Below are 12,258 nucleotides of genomic sequence, written 5' to 3' on the forward strand. Positions count from 1 at the left end.
AAGAGTTATGCAGCCTTCCCCATGGTGGAGGTGAAAGGAAGTTCTCCAAAGTCACAGAACAATGGAAAAGAAACAGACTAGGAGATTCCTGGAAGGTGTGGAGGATAATTTACTGGTGCAGATGGTGAGGAAGGAAGGAACCGACTAGGGAAGGTGCCCCTCTTGACTGGTTGTTTGTTAACAAGGTGGGTAATAACTTGTGGGTGATGCGATGGCTGGAGGCTGTTTTGGGCAAAGCAATCACAAGATGATAAAGTTCACCTTTGAGAAAGCAAGGAGGGTGGTCAACAAAGCTGCTACTTTTGTTTTTCAGAGGGCAGAAGTTGGCCTACTTAGGGACCTGGTTGACAGAGAGAAAAAGAGTTTATGACCTTTGGAGAAGGGGCAGGCAACTCAGGAAAGCTATATAGATCTTGTAAGTTTATGCAGGAAGAAAATCAGAAGGGTCAAAGCCCAGCTAGAACTTAACTTGGCTATTGCAGTAAAAGACAATAAAAATGTTTTTATAAAAACATAAACAACAAAAGAAGCATTAAGGAGAATATCCAGCCTTTAGTGGTTGTGGGAGGAAACATAATGTTGGGAGATGAAGAAAAGGCTGTTACTTTGCCTCAGTCTTTATTAGTAAGACTAATTGTTTTTGGGGTACCCAGCCCACTGATCTGGAAGACATAAACAGGGAGCAGAATGAAGCCCTTATAGTCCATTGGAAAATGGTTAGCATCCTGCTACACTACTTGAATACACACAGATTTAGGAGGTTGGATGTGATCCACCCAAGGGTACTGAAGAAGCTGGCAGAAATGCTCACCAAACCATTTTCAACAATTTACCAGCAGTCCTGGCTAACTGAGGAGATTCCAGTTAACTGAAGGTTAGTGAATATGATGCTCATTTACAAGAAGGGCAGGAAGGAAGATTCAGGGAATTACAGGCCTGTTAGTCTTACTCCAGTGCCAGGGAAGGTCATGGAACAGATCATCTTGACTGCCGTCACCTGCCATGCACAGGACAACCAGCTAATCAGATCTAGTCAGCGTTGGTTTATGAAGGTCAGGTTCTGCTTGATGAATCTGATCTTCTTCTATGATAACATATCTGACCAGCTTAGTGGATGAGGGAAAGGCTGCGGATGTTGTTTACTTGAACTTCAGCAAAGCATTTGATACCGTTTTCACAGCATTCTCCTGAAGAATGCTCATGGCTTAAATGTACTGTCCAGTGTGTAGAAAACTGGCTGGATGGCCAGGCCCAAAGGGTTGTTGTGAATGGAGTTATGTCCAGTTGGTGTCTGGTCACAAGTGTTGTTCTCCGGGGCTCGGTATTGGGAACTGTTTTATTCAACATTTTTATCACTGGTCTTGACGAGGGGATTGAGTACATCCTCAGTAGATTTGCAGATGACACCAAGTTGGACAGGAGTGTCGATCTGCTTGAGGGTAGTAGGGCTCTGCGAAGGCATCTGGATAGGCTGGATTGATGGCCCCATGCAGCTGTATGGCATTCAACAAGGCTAAATGCCGGGTACTTCCTTTGGGTCACAACAACCCAATGCAGCAACATAGACTCAGGGAAGAGTGGCTGGAAAGCTGCGTGGCAGAAAAGGAGCTGGACGTACTGGTTGACAGCTGGCTGCACATGAGCTAGCAGTGTGCTCAGGAGGCCAAGAAGGCCAATGCTGTCCTGGCTTACCTCAGATATAGTGTAGCCAGCAGAACTAGAGAAGTGATTGTTCCTCTGTACTCAGCACTGGTGAGGCTGCACCTTCAGTACTGTGTACAGTTTTGGGTCCCTAACTACAGGAAGAACATTAAGACGTTGAAATGCATTGAGAGAAAAGCAAAGAGGCTGGTGAAGGGACTAGAAAACAAGACATATGAGGAGCAGTTGAGGAAACTGGGGATGTTTAGTCTGGAGAAAAGGATGCTCAGGGGAGACCTTATTGCCCTCTACAGCTGCCTGAAAGGAGGTTGTAGCAAGGAGGGTTTTGTCTCTTTTCTCAGGTGACAAGTGATAACAATGGCAACAATGTCAGGAAATGTTTAGATTGGACAGTAGGAAGCATTTCTAAATGGAGTGGTCAAGCATTGCAATGGGAGCTGGTGGAATCCCCGTCCCTGGAGACATGTGGACATGGTGCTTAGGGACATGGTTTAGTGGTGGACTTGGTGGTGTTAGGTGATGGTTGGACTTGATCTTACAGGTCTTTTCCAACCTAAATGGTTCTATGATTCAATGGAAGTCTGCAAACAGCGGGGAAAATTGATTCATAGAGGCTCGGTGTACTCCATTCACATCCATAAATAGTATTAAAATTTCTTTGGTCAGCTCCTCTGTCATTCCATTAATGTCACTGCAGAAGAAGGTCCTGTCTGCAGCAGATGAGAAAGCCACTTTGTTTTCTTATTAAGTGGCTTATGTCTACATCTATGCCCTTCCATGGCATTTCCCTATCAGCCAGTCTGGTCTGACTATTCAGTGGCCTCCTTGATAAGAACTGCTCAGAGGCTTAGTTAGGTAACTTGCCTTCACTTTGCTTTGTAGCTACCTGCTCTTTAGATACTCTGTGCTTCCAATCACTTAACGAAATCCAACAACCATAATCTCCAGCATAAAATAAGAGAACTTATTTTATCCAGATAAAACCCAATACCTTCAGAACAATCTATGTGAATGTAGCCCTGGTTTGTATTTAAACTAATATCTTGTTCTGCATTATTCTGTTTCAGAAAGGTCAACATACATGTATATTTCCCCAGGATCCAGGGTAGAGCAACTGACACCTGCTCATTAAACAAATCACTGATGTTTATGAACATTACATTTATAAGCTGGGTCTTCATACTATAGATACATGCAGGGAAATGAGTGACAAAAGAAATTGCTTGTAATTCTACATGTATTTAAGTTTTCAAAATCAATAAGGCTTTACCTAAACACAATATGTGCCATCTCTCATGCTCCTGTAGCAATAAGCAATACATTTAGGTGTTTTCAAAACTACTGGAAACATAGACGAGCTTTCTGTTTGTTTGTTTGGTTGGTTGATTTTTAGCTTTTGAAATTCTTCTTAGGGATTTTTCTGTAGGTCAAGTGTAATGTTCTCTGAGCATCACCACTTGATTTCCAAAGCAGTTTCATGAAAGGCATGATAACTCTTGAAATGCAGAAGAACTTTCTTAATCAAAATTAAACAGGAGTAAAAGGCAAGTCTCTAAGGAAGCTTGAACTCTACTCCAAGAAAAAGCTAGAAAGCCAAGAGCATGCCAATTATAAATGTATAATATAGGTATAGGAATATATGAAGAAGCAAGTTGTGTATCCTAAATAAGACCAAGCTAGAAAGCAATACATGCAAGTATTGGGAAGAACTCCATAGAGTAAATAACAGAACTTTACTGAATGGATTTGGGAACACTTAGGGTTGATTTTCCCAGTCCCTTTTTTAATAAAAATGATGAAATATGCTTAATAAGCATTTATTCTGAATAACGTTTGTTCTTGCTTTATGACTTGTTTTTTTTCTGAGCATTCAAGAGCTTGCCTAAGAGTAGGGAAGCATCTCTGCTACACCATAAAAACTATTGTCATGTGCTCAGAGTCAACATTACCTCATTACCTGACCTTCTCAGTGGTCATTTGTTTGGGTTTGGCAATCTGTATTTGTTGGTATGATGTAGAAACAACAAAACGCAAAATGATCAATGTTGTTTTAGCTATCACTGTCTTGTAATGCTGCCAAAAGTCATATTTTATAAGGCCTTTTAAGAGTCTGACTAGCTCAGGATTCCATCTCTGTCAATCACCAGCCATTGATGAGTAGGACGGACATTACTTTCCTGGTAAACTCTCTGTACAGCTTCTGTGTGTTGATTTCATTCTCTAGAGCAAGAAAATTTTTGGTGAAAAAGTGGTGTCATACTGCAATGACTACTGCAAACTATCAGCAACAATTTTCAAGGGATGGTAGACAAAGGAAATCTCAGACCTAGAAAAACCCAACCTACAGTCTCTCTTCTTTGTAGCAAATCACAACATCTTCATATGCTATGTGAACTGACTGAGCAATGTCTCCATCATTAGAAGTTAAAAGAAGGTAAAGACATTATGAGAAAGTAGTGTACACTGTCCAAGAAGCAGTCACTAACAATGCTGGTATTCTTCCTTTTTCATGTAAAGTAAGAAAGTTTTGCAGTAGCTGGCGTTAGATAGCTTAAAACATCATATCTTCATAAGTAGAATAGCGAAGGGGTAAGTCATCAACCTTGCTGGCTTGGTTGCTTTGTAACTTTGAGGTCTCTTGAAAGTGACAGAGCCTGGAGAATGGGCAAGATGGATATTGTAGAAGAAGAAATGGGGTGGAATTGATGGATAAATCATGATTTAGAAATGTGACCATCTGCTGCTGCTCACTTTCTTGTAAGACTGCAGGTAACTGGAGTTCTGATGCCTGGAGAATGGAAGGTATAGATGTGGAAACTGAACAGGATCTCTGAGTAAAGACTGGCTGTCTTCAAGGTTTCAGAGCTATTTCTTCTTAGTTTTATCTCAGTCATGCACTTGCTCTTGATGCTAGTCTGTGCCTATGGAAATATATATACACACATATAAATAAAATAGGATTTTGTTCAAAGGCTATGTACATATTTTGAGAAATATACATTCAAATAAAATCTCACGGTTTTATTCATAGTCTTTGTGCCCCACCCCCTAACAAAGACTCAATTGCTTACTAGTTTCCAGACTGAATATATAGCTGTAAGTAATATTGAATCTAAATCATCTTTTCCCAGTAACAGCAATATGTCATCTGAATGTAATGGTTATATTGCTGTGGTAATAATACAGTGTGCAAGTCCTGGTGTCTCCAAAGCCTGAAATGTTTACCTGCAGACAGAATGACAATTCTGTATCTAATCCTTCATAATTATCTGTAGAGAGATTCAAGCAGTCATCAAATGCCTATCTTAAACCATTCTGTGGGTGTCTTCTCTCAGGTGACTCATTTTCCTTAATCATGATTTTCTATACAAAGGGCTTTTCCACATTTTTGCAATAGCATGTCAGGATATGCTGCACCTACTTGTGTATCTTTGTCATCTAGGATCTACATTGTACATGGGTGGTTTGTCTTGTAGGTAGCAAATGAAGGGTACATTCAGTTTGTAGGGGAGGGAGAATAGGAATTTGACCAACTCTCCCCTCTCCTTCATTTTTGAATAAATAAATAAATAATAATAAGAAAAAATCTTGGTGTCTTTACAATGATTGGAGTGGGTTTATTCTTTTCAGCTTGGAGTGGCCTGAGTGCTTCTGACCTGCTGTGTGAATAGGGAGACTCTGTGCTTAATTCTGTGCTTCACTGATCCTGGCTAGACATCACCAACAGCTGTAGATTACATGACATGTCCAGAATATGATGAGGAAGAGTTTTCTTTCTTCAAGTTTTGTATGTTACAGGTAGCAAGAAACTAAAAAAAAAAATAAATTAAAATTCTCCTTAGAGACTTATCTCAGAGTTGTTTTGTATTTTACAGGAAGTCAGATCCCTTTCACAGTTCTCATCACCTTTGTTATGTTCCTGACACACTGTTCCATTCCTCCCTCCCAAATGTCTTCCTCCATCTTCAGGTTATTGCAGGGTGGCTACTGCATATTTTGTTGAGTGACTAAATGCAGATCCCTTTGAAGATTATGAATGTTCCTCAGGCTGCTGGAAGGGATACTAATTGAAGGGACTTTTCATCCCTGTTTAGCAATTTTTGCACTGAAGTGTTCTCACAGAATAGCTATTGTTAGCAGAAAGGAGGAGAATCACTTTTCCTCCACCCATACATGGGTGGGTGGAGAGTTTTAACTATTGAGATAAAATAATGTTATATAAGTAACCTTACACTGGCAACATTGGGCAACTTATTTTGTTTTACTGGGGAGAATGAAACTTGGATACTTGGGCTGGTTGCTAAACTGGAATCCACGCTAAGAATATCTGTTGGTGCTCTTCTGCCAGGAAAATGGTCAAGGTGTGGTGAAAGCAGTGCAGAAATGTAGGGTAAACCTGGCTGTGGCTGTTGATGGCTAGTTACACTCCTCTGCTGAAGGCCAGTGTCCCATGTAGTTACTGCAAGGAGTATATGTTACTTTGTTCAATCACTTCTTGGCTTAAACCAAGACTGAAAGTAGGGTTGGTGCTCAGATGGTTACGGGAGTAGCTGAGGCTTGTGTGCATGCTCTTTTCTGATTTATCTGCCAGAGAAATGATTACCTATGACATGAAGAATGGGCTGATTGCTAAAACAACTGGACATGGGCAAGGACTTTGAGAAAAAATGTTAACCAAATGTTGGGTGTGAAACAAGCTTCTGACATGTCATCTGTTCAACCTTAAGTTTGCTGGCAGCTAACCTGTCTTTCAAAGTAGATTCATACTCCTAACTAATAGATACACTTTGGGAAATTTTGCCCTTCTTTTCACGAAGAGAAGAAAACTTTCTGATAATTGTATGAGAATCTTTTCCAAGTGTCTGTTGGAGAATTACACCATCATGTTAACAATGCTAGAATTAGAAATCTTGCAGTTTTGCCAAACTAAAATTAGTGGAAAAACAGTTTAAATATTTTACAGCTGTGCCGCATTACACAGTAATTGCATACTTAATAATACAAGATGTACACCACTACTTACAAGGAAAGTTAATTAATTTGCTTCTTAAATTATTATTAAAAAAATGGCTGAATACTTCATAACTTCTGTATGTTTATTTCATGTTAGTGCTAACAGATTTAAGTAACAAGGTTTTAATTTGTAAAGTATTAGAATATTATACACTTAAGCCTGATTTAAATGCCCTTTAAACAGTTCTGAACATGTTTCTCTTTCCTTAAAAAAAAAAACCACACAGTTCTGAACATGTTTCTCTTTCCTTAAAAAAAACGCTTAGTTTGTGTGTCCAATAATGATAGGACACTTGGAGCAACAACAACTGAAAAAGGAATAATAAGACAAAATAATCACCTCTAGCAATTAGTATGTACATTTACAGCTCTTAAAAGGACTGAGACCTTAAGAGAAAATAAAATTTGGTGCTGCTGTTTTGCTACTTGAAAATATATGATACTGTGCACATATGAAGGTTTGTTGTTGTTGTTTTTAATACAGACTTTTTTTTTTCTATTCTTATGCCAGAAATTATTTCAGTTTTATTTTAAGTTGATTTGAAGTCATTAGGACTAATCACTTAGTCTGTTTCTAACTACTATATTCCTGAAAATATAAATTTTCCTTTCCCAACCAAACATGATACAGAATTCCTAATGCTTGTAACCTCTGTATTCATCAAACTTGTGATGAAATTTTGATTAATTTCTGAGATTCTGTGTGCTTTTGCAGGCTTGTGGGTCTCCCTTAGAATAAAACCTTAGAATAAAACCCACAGTACTGTCAGAAAGCATCAAGAATCTTCTTTTTGGGTGTGCTGTGTCCTGAGGTTTAGCAGATGCAACTTCCTCTGATTGCTGTTTGCCAAGGACAGTCAGTTCTGTGCTTATTTTCTTCTGTCTCTTTGGAATTTGGAAAAAAAGTCTTTTTGTTATCATAGGACAGGGATAAAAATCTCACAGAATCCTGAACCTTTCTTCTTTTGTGTTTCCATCCTTCACTCTGTACAATGTTGCTGAAGAAGCTTTGGCCATTTCTGGGACCCCAAATCCAACTGGGATTTTTTTCTAGATATATTCCACTTCTTATCTTTAGGGACTGTGATGTGAACATCTAACAACACAAGTGGTCTTGGGGAAGAGAATGTCAGCAGAGGCCAACTCACACTTTATTATTTTTCTGTAATTGTGTGACCTAAATATGTGTTAAGAGTTTGCCTCCGCAGCCTTTGCAAAAATTTCATACATTTTGGCAATACTTCAGATTGTTAATAGTGGATAGCTGTGGAGACACATCTAAACCTTCATTCTGCTTAAATTTCTGCCCATTAGACCATGGTCAGATATTATGGAGATAGTTATAATGTTAAGAGTGAAAGTGGATCTGAGATGATTTTTTTTTTTTTTTTTAATCTGTAACATTAGTCTCTTTCCATAGAGGGATAATATTACTCCAGGGGTACCCTGTGTTTGTTTGCTTGTTTTTGTTGGGTTTGTTTGTTTGTTTGTTTCTGCTGTGGAGATAGAGGAGTTGGGGGTAACACAGGGATTTTTTTTTTATTTTTTTTTTTCTCAATCAAGACCAGTAACAGATCTGCACCTACTTCTGTTCAGTTTTTCTTCAGTTTTTGTTTGTTTGTTCCTTGAAACTTCATGATATATCCTTTTAAGCTTTTTTGGCAACAAAATAGGAAACAGTATGTGTTTGTTTTTGTTTGTTTGTTTGTTGTTTTTTAGGATACCTTAGGATAGAGTCAGCCACCTCTCAATAAATTTAAATCTACTAAATAGAAAGCACTGAAACTGTCAAGCAGCCACAAAATCAAATCTTTAATTACTTTTCCGTTGTTTGGGGATTTTGATAAAAATGAATTCTCCTGGAGACATGGAAATCTAGGCACTTCCATCTTATGTTCTGTGGAGGGCCTCCCTGTTATGGAGAATAAGACCTTTAAGTTCTCACAGGCTTTAGCTAACCTCTCCCAGCCTCCTCATGAGATGAAAGATTTACAGTTTAAACAAATGTATTCATTTATGTGTGTTTTTTTTTTTTTTTTTCTTTTTCTTTTTTTTTTTTTCTTTCCCTAGGGGGGTGGGATGGTGCTTCTTATATGCACTTTTGCTTCATCCTCCTACTAATTTGTGGAGGAAAGATCATCTCATCTCTGTTTTTTCACATGCTTATTCCTTCATACCTATAGCCTTTCCAGACACTGTTTCTTTTGCCACATTAATTATATTGCAAAGCCTTCTTGATTTACAACTAACAGATTCTGTATTGGCTATTCATTTTCCACGGAGCCACGGTCTTTGCTCCCATGAACAGGTCTTGTGAAAATCTCTGCTTATCTTGTCCACTTGGTCCAGTATTTGCATACTTGACAATTTTCAAAACAGTTTAAAAGTTTTCATATTTATCGTGGTTGTTGTGTTTTTTTTCTAAATGTGTACTGTTGTCTTGGTTTCTGCTATTTGCCACTAATTGCCACTGATAGGCTGCTGGAAGGAAGTTTTTTGTCCAAAGATAACTTTGTGCTCCCCATGCCTTTCTTCTTTAGGATGTTTTTCTGTACTATTTTGAGTTTTCCATCACTGTGACAGTGTCAAAACATTGTGTCAGAGCATTATGACTAAACCAATACAGAAATTTCAGTTTGCTTTAAATGACTGCTATTACAAAGCTAATGTCAGTTGGCTGCGCCAAAACTAATTCTGGGTCTTTCCAACATATTTGAGTGCTTTATCCTAGATCCACCCTAACAGCAACTAAGTTTCTTAAAAAAAACTTAGTTAACACTTGCAAAATGACAAAATAGGTTTCTGTACCTTTTGTGTTTTCCATTTAAAAACATCTCTCACCTTTCCATTTATATGGAATGCAGTTCTCTTCAGATTTCTGTGGCACAGTTTCAATGCAGTTTCTTCTGCTGAGTTAACTGAAAACTATTAAAATCATCAAGTGCCTCAGAGTCAACTATTGTCAGAAATAAAACAACTCTTTTCTATTTTCACCCACTGCTTGCAGACAAAGAGAGAAGCACCGTTTAAATCCTTTTCACTTGCCTTCCATGTTTCTGCAGAGTTTCAGTTCTACTGGAGCTTTTAGCTGCTCTATTTGTGGTTTTCTGTAGTTTTTACTTCAGCTATAGCAACATTTGTTGTGCAGAAATCAGAGTGAAGAAAAACATAATAAGGTTCCTTCTTCTATTGTTGATTGTGTTTTAACTGACGTGCAATGGTTACACATGTAAGTCTGCAATTATTTAGGCCAGACCTAAGTTCATTATAAAATCCACCAAAGTTTTCATTAACCACTTCATGAGGAATAACAGGCGAGGGTCAGTCTAAACTAAAATGTCTTGTTCAGTCTTCCTTCACTACACTATGCTTCTCTCCCTTTTTTAGTCCTATACCTGTCCCTCAAATATCACATGTCACTGACTCATACTTCCTTTGTTCTTTGGAGAAATTATTTTTTTTTTTCTTTTCCAAATATATTTAAATGAGGAAACTGCATTTCAGAGACATGCATGAATGTGATTTCTGGATGTACTGTTGCTTTGAACAGAAAACCAACTTTTTCATTCACTTCTCCAGCAGCCCATCTTGTATCTACACATTTATACAAGTACCTTGTAACAGGCAACCTGCTATATCTTATCATTTTGTACACCCTAAACTATTTCAGCCAAAGTGTATAATTAAATCAAAAACATCATAAATTATAGCTAGCTTTTTCAGATTTCTCAGTAAAGTGAAAGATGGAAGAAATGTCATTTGTCTTCAGAGAACTTATCATTACTTGAATAATAAAATTCAGAAGAAGGAAAATGGCTATTATATATGAATAATTGCATTGAATATTTCCCAATTTGCGTATTTGATGCTATATCAAAATATATTGCAATGTAAGCCACAGGATTTAATATAAAAAGAATATTTTTAATTAGAAAAAAGCTTTTATTCCACTTTCTATAATGCCTATCAAAAATATATTTTTTAAAAATCTGCACTTTATTCAATTAGAAAAGCTCAATTAATCAACAGGAGCCAAATGAGTTCTGTTCAAACTAATGAAACATAACACCGTTTACTCCCTTCATCCATTCATTTCTTTAGAGGTCAATTTTGTGACTGTGCTGCTTTAGGGCTATTTCAGTATTGGTCTTTTTCTTTTTCTTTTCTTTTTTTTTTTTTTTTTTTTTTTTTTTAAGTGTGCTCCAGTCCCAGAATTTAGAATGAAGTTCCAGAAGGATTAGTCCATCTTGCAATTAATGTGTGTATAGCCACCAGAGTGCCTGGTAATAACAGCTTCCGACAAGAATGGATGATTATTGAAATAGAATTCTATCTCCTGTAGAAATAGTGAGGAATCAATAAATTATTATTCTATAAATTATTAAATCTATAGGCATAAGATGACCATAAGTTGAGTTCCTTCTCATTAATTAATTAAATGAGGGCATACACCCATTGTTGCCGTCTGTCAATTTAATAATTTATTGAATAATGGATGCTGCTAATACAAGGTTGAACATGATGATATCCATCTTCAGTGCTACTCCAACATTAATGAGCTTGACACTACATAAGTCTACTCCACCCTTTTGGCAAATGTCTTCATTCAGTATGGTTCAACAGAAGGGATCATTCAGACCTTTAAATCTAGCAGGTATTTCCTTTCTGACAAAGTTGTTTTACCAAAAATTTGGGTTCACAACAGGCACTTTTTTTTGAGCAATGGGGTGGGGTGAGGATGCTAAATTGTACCATGAAAATAAGTGAAAGAAAAGGAAAGAAACAAGGCTGATGTGTTTAAAAAGGCCAGCTAAGTAATCCATTGTAAAACCGTAGACCTTCTGGGGAGCATCACGTAGCTCTTGCAAGAACCACTTAGCAGTTACTGTGGTCTTGAGTTTGACAGTAAATCTCCAGATTTGCCATTAACTCTTCATATGAAAAAGTTGGTTTAAGCTCTCTTAATGCTGTCTTCTCTGGTTCTAAAAAAAAAAAAGAAGACAAGAATTCCTTTCAAACTATTCTATCTCAGTTTTTGAACAAGTGTGTATTAAATGTTATACATTGTTCCTAGTAAGGATATGGCTTGTCTTAATTTCTTAACCAACTTTCTAATTAATCAAAATTTTACTTAAATGCATGACCCCCTGCCTCTAATGTAAGTCATACATGCTGTTTTCTGTCTTCCGAAAACATCTTCTGGTGAAGTTGACTTCAAGATAGCTCTGTGCTGATGTGCTGATGTACATCATTAAAAGCTAAAACAAATCAAATGAACACTTGTGTATCCCTGTGACCTCCTGGTTTGTGTTTTACAGGCTTTCAACTGGCTCTTGCAGGCTGTATTGATTATATATTATCACGTATACCAGATGATCTCTGAGAATTGCATTAACTAGATAAATGGCCTAAATACATTTAATTGAATTTTCATGCATCTCTTCAATAAAGTAGAGGGATGTCAGAAAACAAGTTATGTTTGAATTTGTTTCTTTTATCTACAGTGATTAATCAAAACTTTGTTTTTATTTCTAGGTAATCACATTTGAAATAGAAAAGTAAGTTTGGGAAAATCTACTAGTG

Source organism: Anas platyrhynchos, chromosome 1 (assembly GCF_047663525.1).
Source record: "Anas platyrhynchos isolate ZD024472 breed Pekin duck chromosome 1, IASCAAS_PekinDuck_T2T, whole genome shotgun sequence".
NCBI lineage: Eukaryota > Metazoa > Chordata > Aves > Anseriformes > Anatidae > Anas > Anas platyrhynchos.